This window comes from Sturnus vulgaris, chromosome 12 (genome assembly GCF_052056855.1).
Source record: "Sturnus vulgaris isolate bStuVul1 chromosome 12, bStuVul1.hap1, whole genome shotgun sequence".
NCBI lineage: Eukaryota > Metazoa > Chordata > Aves > Passeriformes > Sturnidae > Sturnus > Sturnus vulgaris.
The window spans coordinates 21,262,804-21,285,973 of record NC_142254.1 but is presented as its reverse complement, the minus strand read 5'-3'; the positions used below and the strand labels follow the sequence as shown (position 1 = coordinate 21,285,973).

At 50.7% G+C, this 23,170-nt stretch overlaps 1 protein-coding gene and 1 long non-coding RNA gene across 2 annotated transcripts in view; one reads left to right on the top strand and one right to left on the bottom strand.

The window, feature by feature from the left end:
• ZFHX3 (zinc finger homeobox 3) overlaps positions 1-23,170 on the bottom strand; it is a 370,752-nt gene that overhangs the window by 117,156 nt on the left and 230,426 nt on the right. Inside the window, exon 4 of the mRNA XM_014889524.2 lies at positions 13,975-14,279. The gene's annotated coding sequence lies outside the window, so the exon portion shown is untranslated. The remainder of the gene's footprint in view (positions 1-13,974; positions 14,280-23,170) is intronic.
• LOC148222432 (uncharacterized) lies at positions 634-14,203 on the top strand. The gene is made up of 2 exons (XR_015806386.1): positions 634-3,251; positions 13,795-14,203. It is a non-coding gene; the product is annotated as an uncharacterized LOC148222432 (long non-coding RNA).

Below are 23,170 nucleotides of genomic sequence, written 5' to 3'. Positions count from 1 at the left end.
GGCGGGTCGGGGCGGAGCGGCGGGCGCGGAGCGGAGCGGGCGGCGGGCGCGGAGCGGGCGGCGGGGCTGGCGGTCGCCGGAGCAGGAAGCGCCCGGACTCAGATCTGATGATTGGGAAGAAAAAAAACTCTTTGGATCTTTATTCTGCTAATTAGTTTCCTGCAAAAAATGGCTGATTAGTGCAGTGCGCATGTGCCTCATTACCCAGGCACGACGGGAAGGGCTAATTAGCCACCTTCTGGATCAATAAGATTCAGCCCAGGCGGCGGGGGAGGGAGCGAGCGCGCAGGAGCGGGCGGGGGGAGCGCGGCGGCGGCGGCGCCGCACCGAAACTTGGGGCAAGCGGCCGGCCCCCAGCCCGCGGCGGGGGGGCCCGGCCCGGCCCCGCTCCGCGCCCCGCCGCGCTGCCCCGCTCCGGGCCGTGCCGTGCCGGGCCGGGCCGTACCGGGCAGGGCAGGGGGCGCGGGGCCGGCCGGCGGCTCCGCTCCGCACCGCTCTGCTGCGCTCCGCGGGACCTCCGCGGGGCCACCTGCCCCCCGCGCCCCGGGCGGGGCCGCGCCGCCCCGCGCAGGGCAGAGCCGGGGCGGGCCGACCCCCGCCGCCGCTGCCGAAGTTTCCCCGGGAGCCGCCGGCAAAGTTGCGTCCGGCAGCGAGCGCAACTTTGCGCGCCGGCCCCGCGGCCGCCGCCCGCAGCATCCCCGCAGCATCCCCGCGGCGCGGCCCGGCCCCGTTCAAACTTGGCGGCCGCCGCTCCGAGCGGATCAATGCGGCCGCGGCCAGCCGCGCTGGGAGCCGGGCTACAGGTTTCACCAGCCATCGCTGGCAACAGCTTTGTCATTTTCTAAAAATAAGAAGCTAAAAGTTATTGTAGAAGAAGGGGCTTTTTTTGTCCCCCGCACAATGTGCCTTTTGTGAGTTTAATGCCATTCTGGGGCTCTCTATAGCCCCGGACAATGGGGAACTCCAGGAGGCGGCTGTGCCTCTGCCTTTTTTCTTTCTTGCTTTCTCTTTTCTTCCCCCCACCCCCCTCCTCTTTTTTTCCCCCTTTTTTCTTTTTCTTTTTTTTCCTTTTTTTTTTTTTTTTTTTTTTTTTTTTAGGAGAGGATACAACATTCCTCCAGTCCCACCAGAACCTCTTCTTTGATTAAATAAATATTTCTCCAGCCTAACGGTAACGTTTTTCACTTTCTGCTCGGGTCCATGTCCGATTATTATTTAAAATTTTTATTTCCAGGAGCTTGTCCCTCCCCGTTCCAGCCCTAGCGAGAAATGTAGATGATCGCTGGGAACGTGGGATTTGAATTTTAGGAGGAGGTGAACCAGTAAAGAACCTCTATCCAGGCTTCAGGAATATATTTTTTTCCATCTTTCTATAAGAGACTATTTTTATTATTAGCAGAAATGCATCTAAATTAAATAATATCTTGAAAATCTAAAGAAGCTCTTTTTTTTTTGCCTTTGTTTTTTTGCCTTTTTTTTAACCTTTTTTTTTTTTTTTGTATTTTTTAAAATTTTCATAATAAGTCAAATAATTATCTTCCTGGTTTGTTTCATAGCTCTGAACAAGGAATGCAGTTGCGGTCAGTTTTTCCATTTGGGAGAACCTTAATGTAGATGTATTTTATACTGCAAGGTAATAAACTGCATGTTTGTTAGTACCTATTAAAATGAAATGTCTTGAGCTTTCCCTTTTTCTTAACGTGGGGGTTGACATTTGGAATTTTGACAAGTCCCTTTAAGTGGGATGGGGTGAAGGAAAAGGACGGGTGATCAGGAATTTGACTGTACTGTTGATGCATTGCTGGAAGTGTCTTGCATTGGGGAGAAAGTGGCAGGTTTTGAGAGTCAGGTTCTGTGCCACGGCTCTGTGGATGTTGTACCTGCAGCCCTGGTGTGCCCAGTGACCCAGGCGTGCTGTGTGCGAGTTCTGGGACTCGGATTGACTCCAGAGGGGGACCAGTTTGCGTTTAAAAGCTGCCCTTAAAAATCTCTCAGTCCCTGCTTGATACATGTCTGTCTGGTTTTATGGGAGAATAATTGTAAATGTACTCATCTTTTAAAAAAAAAAAAAAAAACAAACAAAACAACCAAAAATCCCCACCAAAACAAAAACAAAGAAAAAGCCTGAACCCTGAAAAAAAAACAACCCCAAGCAAAAAAAAAAAAAAAAAAAAAAAAAAAAAAAAAAAATCCAAAACAAAAACCAACCAAGCCCCAAACCGTGGAGCACTGTTGGGAATCAGAATTTTTCGGGGCTGCTTGGTGCACTGCCTGGGGAGGTGCATGTAATTTGTAGCTGTTGTTCTTGCTGAACGTGAACCAAACGTGGGTTGAGGAAGAAGTTGAGGCGAGGATAAAGTAACCCTTGTCTTTAGCACTTGGGATAAGTTAGAAAAGTGCCTCCTTTCCCCTGAGGCTGTGGATGTGGTGGCCCAGGCTGCGGGTGCTGCCTGTGGCCACACTTTTTGCAGAGCAAAGCGAGAGGAAACGCGTGGGGAAGTTGGGGAGCAGAGGAGTGTCTGTGGATGCTCCAGAAATCGGCACCTCCAGAGGGACGGAGCGGCGCGGGCTGAGCCATGGATGCTCTCTGCGCTGCATCGCCAGTTCGAGCTGTGCGCCGCTGTCCTCTAATTTCCCATGACAACATATGGATCCCATAAAGGCAAACATGCCGAAGTGCATCTGTCTGGGTAGTTAACACAAACCAAACATCCCCTGCTCGCAGATCCCGCTGCTCCCCTGGCCGTGCTGCGCGCAGCCCTCCTGCCTCAGCCCCTCGCTGCTCCGGCTTTTCTTCTCCGTGACGCTCGGGACGAGCCCGGGTGCCCCGGCGGGGAGCAGGGCAGCAGGGCCGGCCGGAGCAGCGGAGGGGTTAAGCGGGGAGAGGGGCGTGCGCCCTCGGCCCCCCCACCCTCCTGGGAGCTGCTCCAGCCCGAGCAGGCTCTGCCCCGGGGTCAAGTCCTAGGACATCTCTCCCTCCCCTCCTGGCAAGGCAGGAGCAAGGCTGCGAAGGGAAGCAGCAGATGAGCAGAGGGCAGAGGTTTGCCCCTCGTCCTGGACACAGATGTCTGCAGGCTGGGGAGAGAGAGAGCTCCCAGTTTTCCAGGTTGCAAAAAGAGGTGATGAGGGGAGGCTGTGTGTGAAAAGAAGGGAAGGAACAAGTGACGGCTGCAGGACCGGCGGATAAACCACTACGCAAACGCCGAAACACAGCCGAGGAATTAAGGGATAATTCGTGCAGAAATTGTTAGGTATGATTACATGTATGTGCACGTGTGTCTTCTCTAAAAAATTTACTTCCCGTAAGATTTCTTTGTTCTAGGCAAAAAGACAATCTGGTTGCTAAAATATAAAAAGGGGCTTCCCTTACTTTAATTAGAAATTTTGATACAGCCTCATCTGTAATTGTGTGGGTGCCTCTTGTTTCTATATGTGTATCTCTGCATACGCGTCGATGGGATTTTGGGTTCAAATAGCTTTTAATGTGCTTAGCAGAAAGAAGCTCTTAGTATCAGATCTGCAGGGAAAATAAGACTGATTTTTCCCATAGGAAACTTGCTAAAGACACAGCTGAATTATTAGATTAACCCATTTTTTTGTCTCATGGCATATCTGATGTATTTGCGCGAAGATTTGTATCATTTCATTTCTATGTTATTTTGAACAGACGGAACGAATAGCGGCGCTTTAAAGGGAAGTTATTATTTGTAGAAATGTATACAAATTAAAAGGAACAACTTTGAAGCAAAATGTTTTTCCAAGGCAGTGAATATGGCTTTCTGGACAGGACTCTCAGCAAGGATGGTTGTTATCTTTACCGTGTAAAACGGGGGTGAGCAGCTCCGGTTCCCTGGGCTCTGCAGGGAGATCCGGTCCTCCCCTGGAGACATGACCTGGCTGCCAGGGGCTCAGGAGGGGCTCGGGAGGCAGGGGTGGGCTGCATTTGCACAGGGCTGTGGTGACAATTTTTAGGGATCCTCGAGCAAATCCCGCTGCTCGCCGCCCAGCACGGGGGGACTGGGCCAAGGCTCTGCCGTGCCAGAGGCTGACGGGGCACAAGGCACTGATGTATGGGGAGAGGTAAAAAAAGTTCCAGGATATCTTTTAAAATTCAGGCTTTAAAAAATTATTGTTGGGAGGGGGGAGATCCAGCTTAGAAAAAGTCTCCGCAATATCATCCACTTCCATAGCTGTGTGCTTCTTGGAAATGTGTCTGAAGAATCAGAACAAAGCATGGAAGGCCAGAGTCCTTGAAGGAGCTCCAAATGATAAAGTCTGCCATTCATTTTAAACACTGCGTGCATTGTGGAAACACAGGTCAATTTGAAGGCATTTGTCAGATTTCCAGTTCCCTCTGCTCCTTTGCAATGGAAATTTGCAATCAAATCTCTGGGCTGGAGTTAGGATGTCTGCCTTGCTCAGTTTGTATGACTCTATGGCCAAAGCACTGGCCAGGTAAGCTAGCCTTTCCTTTGGAAAGTTTGTTTGTGTGGAGTTGAGCAGAAGGGGGGAAGGCTGAGGGGAATGGAGCTGGAGCAGATGCGTTTGTTGTGGGTTTGGAAGGGGAAAGGGCAGCGATGGATTGCACAGGGCTTGCTGAGCCACAGAAGTGAGCTGATACCATTTAGAGACGCCCAGCAAGAAGCAGGGGAAGGGATATTCCAGCAGCAGCACAGTCATTGTTGGGATGCAAAAATGCAGCACGGCTGGAGAGCCACACTGCTGAGCAATTTCAGGCAGATAGCAGGGATTTCTTCTGGAGTCATGTTTGCCTCAGTTACTGGGAAGGCTGCTGCCCTTATTCCTGAGACATGGGGACGCTGGAGGGGACAGACTACTGCTCTAGAAGAAATGCTTTTGGGGAGGTTTGGGCTGGGGGGGATGTTCAAAGGAACATTCATTCTTTTGTCTCCAATATGTTTCTGGGGTTTTACCTGATTATTAAAAGACATCGTGCTCTAGGCAGTGGGAGTGACAGGACCTCTGTGGGCTATTCCAGCTGTCCCCAAAGCTGGCAGGGCTGCAGCAGTCAGGCTCAGTAAACACCCCTCAGTCAGACAGCAGGTTTGTAACGTGCATCTGCTTGTTTTGCAGGCCGTAACACAAGTGGATGTGTTTGCCATGGAAATAAACACTTGGAATACATCTATATGTTTCTTGGCTTTTTGAGAGAAATGAAGAAAAAAGTCTTGGCATTTAATTAGGAGTCACTAACCTGATAAATATTGAACATCATTTCTTTGTGAGCGGCTCCATGTGCTCAGAGTACTCTATGGATGTATTCCACAATTGCACTTATTTAATGCCTGTATCACCTCGTGCCTATTGTATTTATGTTGTCATCAATGTCAGATTTTAATTAAACAATTAAATCACTGTCACAGTAATTTCCCTAGAAAACTATTTTAAATGAAAAATCCCACAATAAATTCTTGGGAACCATCTTAAAGGGAAAAAAGAGGGAAGTAAGTTACAAAATTAAATTACAGTTCCCCCAGAATTAGGGGAAAATCCCCATGTTTTCAGCATTGAGAAGAATTCTGGACTACAGGGTGCTTTCCACAGAATTCAGAGTGTGTCAGCAGGGAGACCAGGACACCTTGGCTTGTCTGGGGGCTGGTGTGGGTCTGTCAGGCCAGGGGCTGGCACAGGAGCAGTGGCAGCAATGCAACCCTCTCATCTCCGTGCCAGCCAGGTACCAAATGCTCCTTGGAAAATAGTCCATCGGCCTTCTTTCCCTCCGACTTATTTCAGAATTAAGCTGGAGATTTGCAGGAAAGTCTGCATTGAATTATTCACCAAGTTAAGCAGCAGCACCAGCTGCACTTACTATATAGTAACCACGTCCTCCACCCCTGTGCTGCGAGCAGTGAGAAATCAGATCTGACATAGCATCTCTGCTGCAGTTAATCAAACAGTTCATCGTTATCTCTTTGTAAATATCTGCTCTTATTCCTCTAAAACCTGTACCTCTTTGTGCAGAAAAATCACAAGCACGGGATGCACAATCCATCAGGCAGGGCGTGTGCAGGAGCCGCGCTCTGCACGCTGTACCTGTATTTAACGTGAGCACATCTGACATGTGCTCAAACTGGGGGCCCGGGCTGTGACTGCAGCCTTCCCCAGCACAGCCCGGCCAACAATGCTTTCATTTGTGCCCTGGGAGGGCTGTGCCGAGCCAGGCAGCAGCAGGGGGGGCTGGGGCCTCGCTGTGCCCCTGCCTCCCCCAGCACCCATCCTGCCACGGCAATCCTGGACAGTGTTTCCTTTAGGTCCATGCTGCGTTTTTATTGGAATGCAGCTTTGCAGATTGGGTTATGGCTGGGCTGCGTGTGGTTTCTGTCAGCCCTGAAGTGTTTTACAGCTGGAGATGATTTGGGGGGGGAGGGGGCACATGCAGCCTGTCCACAGCCAGGTCTGATGTTCATCTGCTGCTGTCTCTCTAATTTTTTTCTCTGTGTCTCCATCAAAAGGTGAGGTTGGCACTGGAAGGGGCGATGACGACAATGGCAACACCAGCTCCATCCCTTCCCGTTCCTCGTTTGAGTTTGCTTCTCCCAAAATCAATTTTCCAGCAGATCCCTTTTCCTCCCGTGGCCACAGCAATCCGAGGTGCCCGGTGTGCTGCTGGGCAGCCCCAGGCCCGGGCACAGCCACTGCCCTGGGGGCACTCCTGCCCCAGCCAGCTCCACTTGTGAGCTCAAGGCACAAAACCTTTACCCTAAATTCGACCAGCAAAGCCCAAAGCCTCACTCCTCCAGTCCAGAGCCGTGGCCGAGTCTCCACAGCCCCCTCGGGCAGGCAGACCCTCGCCTGGACCCACCCAGGGCCACCCTCCCTGTGCCCAGAGGCTCTGCCACCAGAAGGGACTCGGTGGAGCACGTGCCACCAGAAACCCGTATTTTTATACATGGGAAAGGGGAAAATGGATGAGCTGCACAGAACCCTCCTCCAAGCAGGAGAGGCTGTGCTGGAGGAAAGTATTGCTCATAATGACACTTAAGCCCAGACACTTGAATGCTAAAGGTTAAACTTACATTCTTCAAGAAAGGGCTCCTTGCCAGCTTGAGCTGTGTTGTGTGTTCACTATTGCCTCCTCCTCCTCTTCATCCACTGTCAATCCACTTTTGGTATGTGTTGAAATAACTGAGGTTTTGGGGTGGATTTTTTTCCTCCCCTAATGTCTGTTCTCTGTACCAGTTCTCGTCCCTATGTCTGTCACAGAGTTAAAAAAAATTTAAAAGTCAGTTTAATGCCTGTACAAAAGGGAAGTGATTTTTTCTTAGCTGCAAACTACTGTAGCTTCAATCCATCAAAGACCAGCCTCAGCATATGTACTGTCCTCCAGTGACACACAGTCCATAGAACACCATCCTCCAGCTCCTGTCCTCAGCTGAATAACCAGAACATACATTCTGACAATCAGGCTAAAATTGGAATTAAAACACACATTGAAAGACTGATATATACAGTAACAACAGGGTGGCAAAATCATTCTGGGGACAATCCCCTCCAGGGATGAAGACGAAACTGATGGCAATACTTCCAAATGCTGAAGCCAAGGAAGAAGAAACAGGGAAATGCCCACACAGGAGTAGCACTTTAAGATGAATTTCAGCATAATATGAAGAAATAGACATGCAGTTTGGATGCTGCATTTAGACCTTTCTGATCAAAGAGCACCTTCTCCATATACTTTCATGCTTCCCCCCAGAGATATTTCCCACAAAAAAGAATGGAAATAATATTACATTGTGCATGCCTTCTAAAGCAGCCTCTTTACACAGCCTCATGCAGGCTTTTCCTAGAGCATCAGTCAGGTGAAAGCACAGAACACGGATCCCTACATCTCAGCAGCAGCAGCAGCAGGTAGAGGAGACCCAGACAGAAGGCTGGATCAAAGGCTTTGAGGAGGAGCATGGAAAAGAGCCAGAGTGAGCTTCAGAAGTCAAATGCAATTTTTATTTGGGTTCAGAGATGATAAAAGGCCAGTGATGTTCATTTTCCTACTTCCTGCAGCAAGGGAACGGGGGGCTGCAGGGCTCCGCAGCTCGCTGCAGTGTATTTCTTGGCACAGCCCTAATTGTATCTCCTGGTCCCAGTGGAAGTTCACGCTTTTTAATATCTCTTATTGCTTCTGCAATTGCTGCCACCAGTCAGCAATCACAAACAGGAAGCCGTGAGTCAGCAGAGCCATAACCCGTGGGCTGACAGCGGCTGGAGCAGAGGGACGCTCCTGGAAAACACAGCAAAGGGCCGAGCCAGGCGCAGGGAACTGTGGCTCTGAATCCACCCTCCAGCTTACCCCAAAACCTGCCATAAAGGCCCTGCTGCCCTGGGCCCGAGCACCCTCGGAGAGGTGTCCCAGAGCTCGTCCCCAAAGCTCAGGGCAGTGGTGGCAGGGTGACAGCACACAAGGACACAGGCTCCCAGTGGCCTCTGGGTGCTCCAAAAAGCAGATTTTCACCCCGTTAGGGAGAGGCAGGGCAGAGGAGGCAGCAGTGACCCCTCAGCTGGGATATGTCAGCATGACCCCGTTTTCACACCAGCGGCACCGGGGCTGGGCCACAGCACGGCTCACGTAGTGCGGGGAGCAGATGATCTATTCCCAGCCTGGCTTCGTCTGTTTTCTAACTGTATTTAGCAGCGAGTTTACTCCAGACTGAGCCTGCGTGAGTAAGTGTGCATGTAAGGGTTGAGGATTGGCTGCAGCAGGCAGAGGGTTTGCTGAAAGGCTTGTTAAGGAAGCACTACTGACCATGCAATCCAATTACATAATGCTTCAAAAAATAACCGTGCTGGGAGTTGGGTCTGGGCAGTGCATTTTGGCAGCAGAAAGAGGTATCAGATGTCCATCTTCCAAACCAAAGGCTGACAGTGTATTTGTGCCACAATGTGACACTGCACCTCGGCTGTAAACTGCTCTAAAGAGGAAACTTGCTTCCAGGGGAAATGCCTGCTGTTCCCTTTCAAGGCAGTGCTGCACCCTGCAGACCGACGTTATTTGAATCCTTGTAAAATTACCACTAATCTCTGCACTCAGGATGCCTCGTGTTTTATGGGCACTCGTATGACGGCAGCTTTGTTTTCTGGGGGGAAAGCAGAGTGCTGAGCAGGGAGAAGCAGGCACCTGGCCATCAGCAGAGGCTCTCTGGGGCTTTTCCTCAGCTCTCTATCTTGCAGTTCCTCTCTGCCACTCTGGACAGGAGAGACATACAGATGATGCACAGTATTTACTGGACTATGTCTGAAAAAAAACCCAACCCTGTCCCGCCTGAGAAAGATCCAGATCCAGTCCCACTCCAGGCAGAGCCTGCATAGAGCTGTGCATCCCTTGAGATGGATGCTGGCCCAGGGGAATCAAGGCTCAGGCTCCAGGATGGCTCCATCCACACGCTGTCCGGGATGACAGGGATTTAGAAACCCTGTCACCAAACAGCACTGCTAGCTTTCATCGGAGTTACTAATTTAACTGCTGGGCTGCTCCGAAGGCGTCGCAGAGAAGGCACATTTCTGGTGAATGAGGCAGACTAAGGATATTCTTAGCCGCTGCACAGCCGCCTGTACCTGAGCTCTGGGGATGGTGCAGGAGCGGCGCCGGCCACCAGCGCCCGTCCCTGTCCCTGTCCCTGTCCCTGTCCCTGTCCCTGTCCCTGTCCCTGTCCCTGTCCCCGGCCGGATCGCTGCCCACGCCGGGAGCCCCCGGTGCCTCGGGCGAGCCCCGCAGTGCGGCCGGGCCCGAAGGGGTTACGGGCGGCTCGTCCGGCCCGGCCCGCCCCGCCGCCTTCCCCGGCGGTTCCCGGCTGTTCCCGGCTGTTTACCTGGCAGCGCCGGCCGGAGCCGCTCTGACATCAGCGCCGCGCCCCCTCCCTGCCTGCCTCTCTCCCTCCCTGCCTCCCTGCCTGTCTGCTCTCTCCCTTCCCTCCCTCCCTCCCTTCCCCGCCGCCGCCGCCGAGCCGCGCCCGCCGCGGGGCCGCCACCGCCGGGCACCGCGCACCGGGCACCGGGCAGCGCTCCCCGAGCCGAGCCGGGCCGAGCCGAACCGGGCCCCGGGATCGCCGCCACCTTCCCCGTGCCCCAGCTGCCGACTCGGCCCCGCCGTGGCCCCTGGCACACGCGGTGCCCCGCGCTGCCCACCTGGCTGCCACGTCGCAGCCGCGCCCGGCCCGGGGCCAGCACCGTGCTGCCGCTGCTCGCCGCCCGCATCCTGTGCCCCGGGGCTGCCGGAATGTCGGGAGCAGCCCCGGGGCACCGGCCACACCTTGGCCACAGCCGGCCACACCTTGGCCACAGCCGGCCACGCAGGTGCTCGCCCCCGCGGGGGCCGCTCGCTGCAGCCCGCGGCCGAGCTGCTCTGTGGATGCTTTCTTTCTTTCTTGGTGCATTTGGGCAGGGAGCCAAAGTATGCAGCTTAAAGGAAATGTTTAATAAAGACACAGGAGCCTCAAACTGTTTATTTTTCCTTGCAGAAAGGTGCAGAGACGATGTCCCTGGAAAGGCTGGCGGGCCGGGGGCCGGGGCTGACCCTGCCTCTCACCTCTCCCTCCCCTGACAGCCCCGGCCCGGGGTCATAAACCGTGGGGGGAAAAGGCAGCCTATTAGTAACTCTATTAAGTCTCCATTAGTTAGGTGTGAACTCATTACTCTAATATACCTGGAGGTGGGATCCCACTTGCAGGACATTAGCGCTGCAATAAGCACGTTTACCACCCGAGCTGGACCGGGTGAGGCAGAGGATGGAGCAAAGCAGAGGAGCCTGCGGCACCTGCAGCAGCACCTGGAGCAGCAGCAGCAGCACAGAGAGCCCTTCGAACCTGTCCCACTCACGATTCCTCCCTGTCCTCCTTGTCCCTATGCCCAGTCCCTAAAGCACCCCTCGAGACCTTCCCTTCCTGCAGGGAAACTCTGCTCACCTGATGAGTGCCTGCACCTCGGGAAGCTGCTCTCCCACCCTGCTCTACAGTCATTTGGGTTGGAAAAGTTCCCCCAGCACTGCCCAGGACACCAGTAACCCCTGTCCTAACCCACGGCCTAACCTGTGTCCCCAGGTGCTGTACCCACACACCTCTGAAATCCCCTCCAGGGCTGGTGACTCCACCACTGACCTGGGCAGCCTGTGCAAGGGCTGGACAGCACTTTCAGTGAAGAAACTTTTCCTAATCACTAAATCATAGAATATCCTGAGCTGGAAGGAGCCTGCGAGGAATATCAGGTACAATTACAGGCCCAAGAATCCCAGCACAAGCCTGAGAGCTTTGTCCAGCACCTCCTGAATGTCCAGTCCCAGCCTCCCCTTTGCCTGGCCTGGCTTTTTCCATCTGTTTTCCTTTGTGACAGGAGCTGTTCCACTGTCTGCAGCTGAGCAGCCTGTCAGGAACTCAGGCAAACTAAATAATGAGCTTATAGGAAATCAATTAATTAATAATAGATAGGATGCTGGAGCAGGGCTTAAAGGGGTTTGCTGAGTTAGCACAATGAAAAATATGATTGTGTGTAGAAATCTGGAGACGTAGAACTTTTTCTCCCCCTTTTCTATCAGCTTGAACATGCCAACATGAGCTGCCCTCTGCCCAAGCCCCTCACAGCCGGGTTCTGTTTGCCCTGCACAACGCAAAGACTCTGCACCATCTCCTCCCCATCCTTACTCACACTTCGAGGCTGCACAAAAGCACAGTCCATGCAGAACTCTTCCCAAAACTAATTTTTAAGTGCATTTGTTCCTAAATAGCACTAAACTGTACACAATCCCTGAAAAAAAAGCTGTCCAAGAGCACACAAGTAGGATTAAAAAAAATACTTCAGAAGGAAGCATGATCTTTTTTCTAAGATCATTGGCCAAAAAGAGTATAAAATTAATGGTATTAAGTACCTAAAAATACTCTTGAGGATCTGGGAGTTGGAACAAGGGATGGATTCTATTCCTAGCTCTGCCACAGACTCCCTGTCTGCAATGAAGGAGCAGCTCAGACGGGACACGGGGCATGCTGGAAGTGCCCAGAAATGCACCTCAGAGCCCACTGCCCCCAGGTTTTGCCCCATTTTCCCAGCCTGTACAATGGGTCCAAAAGTGACTCCGATGGAGCAGAGCACATGAGATGGGATGTTGTGTTTCCATGAAACCATGTCCTTTCATGGTGCCCCTCTGATCAAGCTCGCCTGCTCTTTTCTTCCTTCCCTGTTTCTCTGGAATTAACTCTTGGAATTCAAAACATCAGCAGGTACAAACAATTATGATTAAAAAATAAACTGCAGGTGAACAGGAACATCCCAATGCTACTTTGACAGAATCTCAAATCCCTAAAATTCCCTGTGTGTCTTAGCTACGAAACCACTTTTGGCACAGTAATGTAAACTACTAGATAGAAGATTCAAAATAGCACATTTCAGTGATAAATGCTAACGTTTATGCCTCGGAGTTGCTTTTACATCAGCATGAGGCACTGAGATGGGACAGAATCCTGCAGATTGAGTCCTGTATGGATCCCAGACCCTGCCAGGTTCTGCCATCAGTGAAAGTATTCCAGGAGAAACAAAAACCCAGGCAGTGAAAACCTCTGTTCACCCCACAAAAGGGAGAAAAAGAGACTGACATTTCCATAGGTGACTCTGTCTGATGAAATCAAGTATTTAAATGACTTCTATTTACACAGGATTTTGAGAAATAATGCTAATTTGCAGAATTGGCATCTGGGGTATGAGTATACCTACCCTGGGAGAGCACTTACAGAGCCGTTGTGAAGCTAAGTAATAAACGCTTTGTCTTCACCACACTATTTACGGGTTGCTTGGGGGCATCCTGCTCTCCTCCTGCCCCTACCTGGGCATAAAATTATTGCCCAACTAGGTTTTAATCAGAGCAACAGTAAATCTGAATGACCACACATGCACAGCCATTCCTGCTCCCTGATCTCCAGCATTAATTATAAAGTGAGACTGTTTACACAGTACATACCACTTTCCTGACTTCTTTCTTGTTTATGTCTAAACCTTTATGGACATAAAACTTTGGAATTTGCTTTTGGAATAAAACTGCAATTTAAGTGGCAATAACTGTGTTGGAAAACAACTGAGCTCTTGCTCCCCCGGTGCCGCGGTCACGGCAGGTTTGCACTGGAGCCTCTCCCACTGGAGCCTGCTGGTTCAGGTCATCTCCTTCTGTCCCAGCTGGATGGCTCCTTGGAAACTGCAGCCCGAGACAGCTCACAGCAAACACTCCAGCTTTCCCTCCCCGGTCCCTGCCTTCACTTTTCCCCACATCTGGCTGCCCTGTGCCTGTCCCTGCACACCCTGCTCTGGGGTTTGTGCCAGGCTGGGGCTCAGCCCTCCCCTCCCAGTGTACTGACCCGGCAGGCTGCTCCTCCCGTCAGAGCCCTGTACCATGCCCTAAGACAGCCCCCAGTCAGATTTCCCCTGAAAGGGAAACGTTTCTTGTGCAGTAAGTCCTTACAAACAAGAGCTGTCCATCGGATGCCATATACAAGTGAGGGTACCAATAGTGAACTTGCTCATGCTCCACAAGCACTAAATTATTCCTCGTCACACTGGCCTGGCTGCTCATTTTGTCAGGCTGTCACACAATAAATTAATATGTTGGCTGTTTGGGGCTGAGAACTCTTCTATTTGTTCAGTAAAACAGATACTGCACACCTCGGGCACCATATAAAAATAATAAATTACCATAGCACACAGGCAAGGTATTACTTGTCTCTCTCCTTGCCTTTACTTTATCCCCTCCATCCTCTGCCTTTCCTCTGATCAATTCATCTTCCATTTACTTTCTATTTCTGTCTGTAGGTTTCACTCTAATACACACTGCTCCAATATTCCAACCATGCCACCTGCTCCAGAAGCACAACTACAGAGGCTGCACTGATGTGGAGAAGAGGAAATCACCAAAAGTTCAAGGGGAGGAGAAGAAATAATGTATATACTGCATACTGCAAGAATATTAAGGAAAAGGAATCAAGCCTCTACCTGGTGCTGTCTCTTACTTGGACGCCTCCTGATTCCTGCCAGGCTCCCTTTGCTCTTCACATCCAGCACAGAAATGTGGGGACTTGGTGGCCAGAGGATTTGAACAGCCTTCTCTGTGCAGGCAGCTTGGGAAGCGTTTGACCCAATCCCCCTTGTAGGTTCAAATGTCTTTTAATTCTGGTGGGCTGTGTTGAGATGGGAATGAATAAACTCTCTCTTCATTTTAGCGTCCAGCTCGTGGAAGCTGCACAGGCTGGATGTTAAGTCTGTCCAAATTCCTTTCCTCTTTGGCAAGGTTATCCTACCTACAAAAATAAGAATTAAAATTAAGGTTTGGTTTGGCTTCTTGCAAGTTCAGATCCTGCCCCACGTTTTCCAGGACACAGTTCCAACCCGAGTTTTAGCACACAGGCTCCCCGAGAGCAAAGTCACAGGAAGTCATCAAGTTATTGCAATACTAAGTGCATTATGTTTCCAAAGCATCCCATCATCTTCGCTAATAAAAAACCCAACAGAATTTACTGTTTGTTCTTTTAAAAAAACAAATAAGCAAAGAAGCAAAATTTAAATATTTATTGAAAAGCTCAATGTTGTAGCCTTGTGCAGTTATTGGCAGGAGATGCTGTGCAAACAAAACCCCGGCAGGATTCCCACATCCCCGAGCTGGCCCCGCACGCCCCGCGGCTCCGGGCGCTCCCTGGCAGATGTTGCTGACACATCTGGGGCTCAGGTGTGCTGGGCCCACACCTGTCTGGCCTCTCCCGTCATGGGAGGGTCTGGGCTGTGCCCAGGACACGGCTCTGGTGGGCAGTGGGGCACAGGGGGTGGCAGTGCCAGGGCTGCCAGGGGCAGAGCTGGGCAGGTGAGCTGGGCTGGCCCAGGCCAGTGGCTGCTGCTTCTGGCATCTCATTGCCACCCCTCCTACCCCACGTGGCCGTGCATTAGTGATGGGCACTGCTGGCAGATGGCAAAGTTCGAGCCGGGCTAATTAAACATACCGAGCTAATAACCTTCCATTTTGGGACTGGTATAATTCATAATTTAATGTATTGCTGCTGAGACATTAACCTTTCAATGACTGGCACGGTGCCCACAGCAGCCTGAGTGCTGACCATCTTTCAGGAAAATGAGTATTATTGTTAAAACAGGTATAAATCATTCATGGCTTCAGCTTTTGTGTCAAGCTGCACATGAAAATAAGTAGTAGGTCGGGTAATTTATTTACCTTTTGGTGGTTATTCTTATGATTTCATGATCATATTCTCTGATTCATAAACACTGGCCAATTGCCATTCTGTTCTCATTTTACCATTTCAATACTGCAGTGGTTATTCTCATTTCCATCTTTAACAAGTTCAAGACTGGTGCAGAGTTGCTTGATCCAGGCACAAACATAATCTCATTTCAAGAAGGAAAACTTATTTTAAGCTAATTCCACAGTATTCAAGGCAATTATTAAAGCTACCAACTTGTTACAATTTAGCATTTTGCTAAAACAAGTGTTTCTTTGGAAACTGGTGCATAAACACACAGATTAAAAAACTTTTCTAAATTCTCCTTCAGAGGCAGCTGGGAGGAAGCTCCCACGTTCCTAAAGAGTTTAGTAAAGATCATGTCCAATCTCTACCAATCAAACGGTGAATGAGGATGGCCAACGCTCAGTCAAAAGGGGAAACGATCTCTGTCTTTGAAGGCACATTAAAGATGAGTCTAAAAAAATCCTAAGTGCATGATGAAGAACTAATCCATTTGCAAAATTGCTATTTTTGAAGAAGGAAGTTAACTAAGAAGTCATCAAGAAGCTGTTTGTGAACATGTCTGTCACATTTAGTGCTTAGGAGGATGCCAAGACCAGGACATTTTGGAGGCATAAGAGAACAAGGAGCAGTATCAGCATCGCTGGTTTTCAGCTCCTCCTCAGGACTATCTATGTTATAATATATGTTATATATGTTTATATGTTATATATGTTTATATGTTACATGGTCACTCTCAGGACTGTATGAACAGTGCCAGAAGATAAAGCATTTGAACCTATTCATGGGGACAGCACTCAGATCCCCTTGGAACAGGAATTATTTGAGAGATTGAGGTTCCTCTGGATGCCTTCTTCATACTGGAAACATTCAATGTTAGCCCCAAGAACACCGATTTTTTCCACTGATAAGGATGCAAGAGACAACCCCTCACTCCTACAAGTGATCACCTGCCTCTCTTGATCCATATCTGTGTCACCTGTGGCCCAGGGCTGGGCCAGAACCCTCCCTTTGGGTTCTGAGATGTGCCACTGAACCAGAGGCACCTGGGTCAAAGCCTGGCAGCTCCTTTTTCCATGGACACTACAGTGTCCCTGCATTTCACTCCCTCTGCTGGCTCCAGTTATACATCAAATGAAGCTTTTGAGACCTGACATTTTTTTAAGGCTGGGACATGTAAAATTCACCTGGCTGTGCAGGTTGCAGGGCCTGCCCTGCCCTGCTGTCCTTACAGAGAGCTGGCAGGGCTGCAGCCCTTCCTCCTCCCAGCCCTGGCTGGGGACAGGACCCTGGCCCTGATGGCACTGCCAGCAGCCCCTGCTAAGTCTGAGTGGGCAGTGGGTGGCTGCATTCCACGCTGGGCGCTCCCACCCCTGACAGAGGGCTCAGCTGTACCTGCTGGGGACAAGAGCTGTGTTACCCACAGGTAACTGCAGGCAGTGCCCCGTGCCCTGCTGAGCCTCCTGCCTGCTCCACTGCCACTGCCTTGGCCCAGCTCCCCAGGGAGCTACAGCCTGGCATTCCAACATCTGGCACCTCAGCAGGAGAAATCAGGAAAGGAACACTTCTGAAGAACACCCCTCTAAGGCTGAAGGCCCGGGTGTATCCCAGCTGGGGATGTGTGCTGCTGCTGCTGGCTCAGCTCCTTGGGAAGCCAAGTGCCCCCTGGCTCTGGTGGGCTGCTGGAGCAGGAGCCCTCTCAGCCAACACTCCCCAGCTCAGCTGTGCTACACAGATGGGCTCTTATGCAATTTTCTGCTTTCCAGTAGCCACGTGACTTTCTACGGCAAGAATTACTCAATGTGCAGTTCCTGTCTGAAGTGGCCCGTCCAAAGTATTCAAAACAAGTTCTGAGCAAACCTGCATCTCCAGGGCTGGTGTTGCCTTCAGGCAGATCTTGTTGTTATTTCACAAGTGGGAAAACTGAGGTAATTTTTTTCTTTAAAGGGGGGAAGATGCTGCACATGTACAGGCACTGAACACCCTGGGTGCTCGTCTAAAGCTGAGAAGCAGCATTGAAAACACCTAGATGTGATAGAGAGGCTGCAAATTTGGGCATGAATCCCCCTAAACCATTATGCTTTTTGCCACACACACATTCACTTGCTATGGAAATGGACCTTGTACCTCATTGCTCAAATACTTGTCTGCAGTTATTCTGTATTTCAGGTTTTTGGTATTTCAGGCTTTTGGTATTTCCCCCTCGTTCACATGCCAGGTGGCAAACCCCAAACTGGAGCAGAAGTCACTTCCTACACTGTGGTTATAAGAGAGTTAAAGTTCAGATTTCTAATTGCTCTCTTGAGGCCTTGTTGATTAGGGTCTTTTGGGAGCTGCATCAATCCTATCATAATAAACACTCATTTCACTGGAAGTTCGTAGCTGCTGTGGCAGCCCTGCAGCCCTTCTGTAAAGGCACATGTACAAACCAACTGGGAAAGGCCTCTCTGACTTCTTCAGAGGCTTTCCAGGCTGGACAGGTCTGAGCCACGGCCATCTACCTGCCAGACTGGAGCCCCTGTGTCTGCATGTGCCCCTGTGCCCTCTGCCAGCCCACGGAGCAGGCTGGGAGTGGCCTGGCAGGGAGCACATCTGTGCAGGGACAGCTGCTGGGTTCCTCCAAAATAGTCACTAGTTCCCTAAATGCTGCTAGATTTGGGGACAGCAGCAAGTAAGGAGGAGTGCCAAGAGCACACTGCTGGTGGCCAGTCAGTGTTCACAGTCCATTATCTCCTGTCCTGCTGTGGCATCTGACCACAACAGATGCCCTGAAGGTGCCACCCTGAAACTCAGGTGCTCTGTGCTCCAGCAAGAGCCTCTGCTGGGTGAGGGCTCTGCTGGAGGAGGACATATTTGCTGTGTGAGCAGTTTCCCTGCGGTACCCTTGGCACAATGAACCTCTGACCCCCTGCAGGTATCCCTGCCCCACGGAGTCTGTGGGTGATGCCCAGTGCCAGCCCAGGCTGGGGATGCTCCATCCTGCTGGGGCACATGGGGACATGGGGACATGGGGACATGGGGACACAGCCCCCAGATCCCAGCTGGGACAGAAGAGAGGCCCTGTGAGGAGCAGTGCTGGGACAGCTGCAGATGCTCTACGTCCCATCAATGCACAAATTCCTAACTGAGTTCTCCTAACTCAGTCTGATGTGTCATTCTCACGCTGAGTGCTTTGGAAGTGCTTGCATGGCTTCGTATGGGTTTGTACAGGCTGGCTGTCCCAAGGGATGGGCTGGGGAGCAGTGGGGTCACGGGCTGTCCCAGGCAGGACAGAAGTTGCTGCAAGTCGGCAGAGAAGGGCCGTGGGTGTCTCTGAAGCCCCCAGAAGGAAGGAGCCTGCAGTACAAGCAGGTGTTGATGTGAAGGTGCTGGCTCCAGAGCTGGTACCTGTTGGAAGGGCAGATCAATGGAGCTGAGCAGCCATGCATGAGCTGCTGCAGTGCTGGTATTGATCAGAGCTCAGGGCTGCCCACAGGAACAGCCCTGGGCTGACAGCCCCACAAGGAGGAAACAGCCTTCGCCGGTGGCAGACGCACACAAGAACGCCGATAAAAAGTCAATTCCACTTAACTGAACGGCTGCTAACTAAATATTTTTGGGGCCAGAGCCTTCTCAGATAGCAGCTGGAATGTCTCTGCTCCAGAACTGAGACATCAGCTGAGCGTGGCATCGACGGCTGAGATAAGAGAGGCAGTGATGGGGCAGGAGAGCCTGAGGAGCCAGCCCTGCCTGCACAGCCACACACCAAGGAGAGCACAGACACCCGCAGCTGCTTTTCCCAGGCCAGGGCTAAGGCTGTGGACAACGTTTCAGGCCAACTTTTGGTGGACTGGATCAGTGCTTAAGGCACCAAATATAAAGTAATTCTCCAGCAGTTTGATTAATAGTGTCATAGTCATAGCTTCAGTTCAGGTTCAACCTTTTTAACGTTTTATTATTTTACGGCGTAATAAATCAGGGCAGCAGGAAAAGACAGATGCAGGAATGTCCCTGTCTCCTGTCTGCTCGTGCAGACAATGGGTCACGGGATAACAGCTTCCAGGGCTGACAGAAAATCTCCTGGAGGGGAGTCTGTAACACAGCCAGCAGTGCTCTGAGGAAGGAAGAGGCAGCTGGAAGGCAGTCAGCGTGTCCTGTGGAGCTGGAGCACGGACCAAGGAAGGAGCAGCTCCCAGGGGCTGGCTGGGATGAGGAAAACCAGAGCTGTGCCACAGCACCCACTGTCCCTGGGCACAGTGGGATGCAGCCCTTTGTCAGGGAGCAAACGAGCCCTTCCTGCCCTTCCAGCACCAGCAGGGACCAGACCAAGCTCACCACCCTGCTCCTGACTGGGCTGGCTGCTGCAGGGACTGACACAGCTCAAGCAAAGCTGAGCAGTGTGGGGCCAGTGCACGCTGCAGAGAGCAGAAAGCAGAAGCCCTGCAGCTCAGCTGGGGGACAACAGCACAGGTGATACAGGTGAAAGAAAGAACACAGATGTTTTCATGAGATCAAAAGAATAAGAGAAGTCCATGTAGAGGTTCATCTCTGATGGAGAGTGTGGGAACAGGAACCTGAAACACGCAGGGGAAGGGCTGAGGGTGGTGAACAAACTTGAGTGGTTAGGAAGGAGGGATGGAGGAAGAACAAAAGATCTGAAGGGATATAAGAGACAAATCAAACACTAAGAAAAATCCTAAGGTGTATTTTTTATGGACTGAAATGGGTGTGTAGCAGCAAAAAGAAATGGCTGTAGCAATCAAAGGAAGCAATGACAGAACCTTGGAAAAGAGGTTTTGTCATTAGAATGGAGAGTGGAGAACGATCCAATCATTCAGAAATTGTCAAGGGTAAGGGGAAAAACTGGGTCACAGTAAGAAAAACTTCATGGAAAAGTAACAAAAATCTAATAAATGTACCTTGCTTCTTGTATCACCTTGTTTATTTTGTTCAATGCAAACCTCAGGACAGCACATGGAGATGCAAAAAAAAAATCCACGTGTAATGTGGCGAGAACAAGTGAGACTAATGCTTGAAATTTCTGCCCTGTATTTACAGGCTGCTGCTTATATTGCAGAGCAAAGCAACTTCTATATTGAACAAACATTGCACTGTTTTCCATCTTCCTTTAACAGGAGCTAATTTTACTTTTAAATTTTAATTAGTTTCATGCAGGGGCCAGGCAGTCCCAAGGCAGAGGCACCACAACTTACAGGTTATTTGTCATCACAACTTGGGGACTGTTAGAAGAGGTGTAAGTTACAACCCAGAGACTGGATGACTAAAATACTGTCAGCAGCTGGGCTGGGCACACAGTTATTTGTATTTGCATGTGCTGATGTCCAGGTCTTTATAAAACAAAGAAACAAGGTCTCTAATGCTGTCAGTGCCTGCCTGACTTTGCCCCCAGGTCTGTGGTCATGCAGGTGGCTGCAGGCCATTGACATGGACAGACACACTGACATCCACAAATCCTACAGACCTTATGTTCATGCCTCAAAAGAGAAGGCTCTGAAACCTTGCACTTAGTTCTAGACTAATTTAAATAAAGGTTGACTGTGAGATTTAAGCCACTTTCTGACAGTGAATCTTCAACTGCACAGCAAGAAAACCCCTTCAGGCTGTGTGTACCATTGCTGGGAAGTCAGTGGGATGGTCCAGGGAAGAAGCCAGTTCAATATTCCAGTACCTTTTCTGCTAAATTCTGTGCAATTCCAAACTAGACTGAAATCCGGCCTCTTTCATTCTGCTTTCCTACCAGGCTACCTCCCTCCATTCTGTTATACTGGAATGTTTTAAAGCTGACACGGTACAGGAAAAGCTAATGAAATCTATTAGACTTCCAGTACAAAAGAGAAGAGATTTCTAAGAAATACTGCGCAAAAAAAGGGCAGATTAAAAAAATGGAAGCAGTAGAGAACAGCAACTATGTGCCACAAAAAGATAAACACAAAAAGCTCTGCTCTCTTATAAGACACCCACAGTCTCCATCTGTCATCCCAACCCTTCCTCTCCCAACTGTTCTTAAATTAAATGAATGCTTCTAATGGGCGATTTTCTCATGAAAGCATATGAGAATTCATCCAAAGACAAATTAAAACAATGCTGTGGAATCAAGCAATTCACCTCTTTCACAGCCTGCCTGGCTTCAATGGTTGCATTTTCAATAGCAAAAAACAACAATAAAACACCCAAATAAAGAAAAACTGGCAAAAGAACAAACTTGGCATTGACCACAGCCAATGCAAACGCAGGTCGCTCTCTGCAATCGTTCTCACAGTCCTACAGCTGAGACTAAAGGTTATTTTCCTCTGTATAAGACTCCTGTACACATCAAATTTACTGCTTCTGTCCTTTGTGGGCTCTGCAGTCCAAACACCTCCCAAGGGATCAGCAGTGTTAAAACTATATATTATGTTTTCCTTAATGTGAATAAGCCTAGCTTGGGCTACTGTGTCTAAAGTGGCTTTAAAATGTATTTTCCTACTCATCACATACCCTTTGAGTTGCTTTTGGCATCCTACACAGCTTCCCATCCATGCTGGACATGAACTAACAGGTTCAGATTTTCCATTCTCACTTTGGTTTCTGGTCACCTGAATTTTGAAGTTACTGCTCAGTAACAGAATTCTTCTGTATTTAGGGTGAATACATTTAATTTCTGTCACTTGAAGCCTCAATGGATGTATTAGCCAAATTGCAATGAAACGTTTCTGTTAGACTCGGGTCTGAAGGAGGACACTTGAAAAGGAACCAGATGTTAAATCCAGACCCCATCAGCTGCCAGTGGCTCCTTCACAGCAGGTCTTGGCTGCCTCTGTGTTTCACTGTTTGCTCTCTGCATTCACCCCAGGCACTCTGATACCAAATGGTTTGGGTATTTCAGTTTTCTTAGCTAAGAGTCCCACTAAATTTAGATCGAGCAGCAGAAAGGAACAAAAAGGCGAGGAGGCAGCCCTGGGGCCCCGGAGCAGTTCCTGGTGCCCCGGAGCAGTTCCTGGTGCCAGAGCAGGCTGGGAGCACCTGGGATGGGGCCGTGTGTGTGAGCACTGCTGCCCCATGGCTGTGGTGACCGTGGTGACAACGTGAGCAGGTCCTGGGCCAGGGGTGCCCATGCTGCCACCACGGGGACACTGCACTGCTGGCTGCACAAACCAGGGGCTCCTCTCTGCTCCAGACTGCTCTGCTGCTGCAGGTGCTCCATTCCAGATCACAGGGCACACGCTGCCAGTCCCCTTGGGTCTCCCTCTCTGTTTGCTTTAATCTCCCTCCCTGCTCTCTCGCTGTCTTTGCATGATTCCTGCCCTCACCCTCTTCATTACCAAAGTCACTGGGACTGCTGGAGCTGGCACAGAAGGTACCTGACCCTCCCAGACCCCTGCTCTCTGTGATTCCTGCCTGTGCTCTTTCACAGCTCCTCTTGCTCAAGTCCCTCACTGTTGTACTTAAGCACGGTGAGTGACAGAAATCCAATGCTGACCACTTCATTATGTACCGACCTTGTCCCCTGGCCTCCTGCCCCTCCATCTCTCTTGGGCAGTTTGCCCTGTGTCGTGAGTCCTTGTTAAAGGTCAGGACCCCAAACCATCAGCACTGCTCGTGTTGTTTCCCTGTATCACCAGAGAAATCAGGGCTGTCGGATCTCATTAGAGATCCCCGCTTGCGGGCGGAGCGCCGCTCCCGGCGCGGGGTGAGCGGCCCTGGAACACGATCCTGCCCCGACCCCAGCAGCACACAGGGATGGGACAGGACCCACGGAGGACAGAATCCACACAGGGAGAGCATCCACACAGGGATTCTATTCCAGCATCAACCTCTCACCATCCCTCCCACCCTGACTGGCATGGCTATTGCAGGCCCTGCATGTGAAACGAAATCCTCTTAAACAAATACTCTGCAGGAGTAAGACCCTGCTTCCCCATGAAGGGGCACTGGCCGTGGCCACAGGCAGGGCAGGTGAG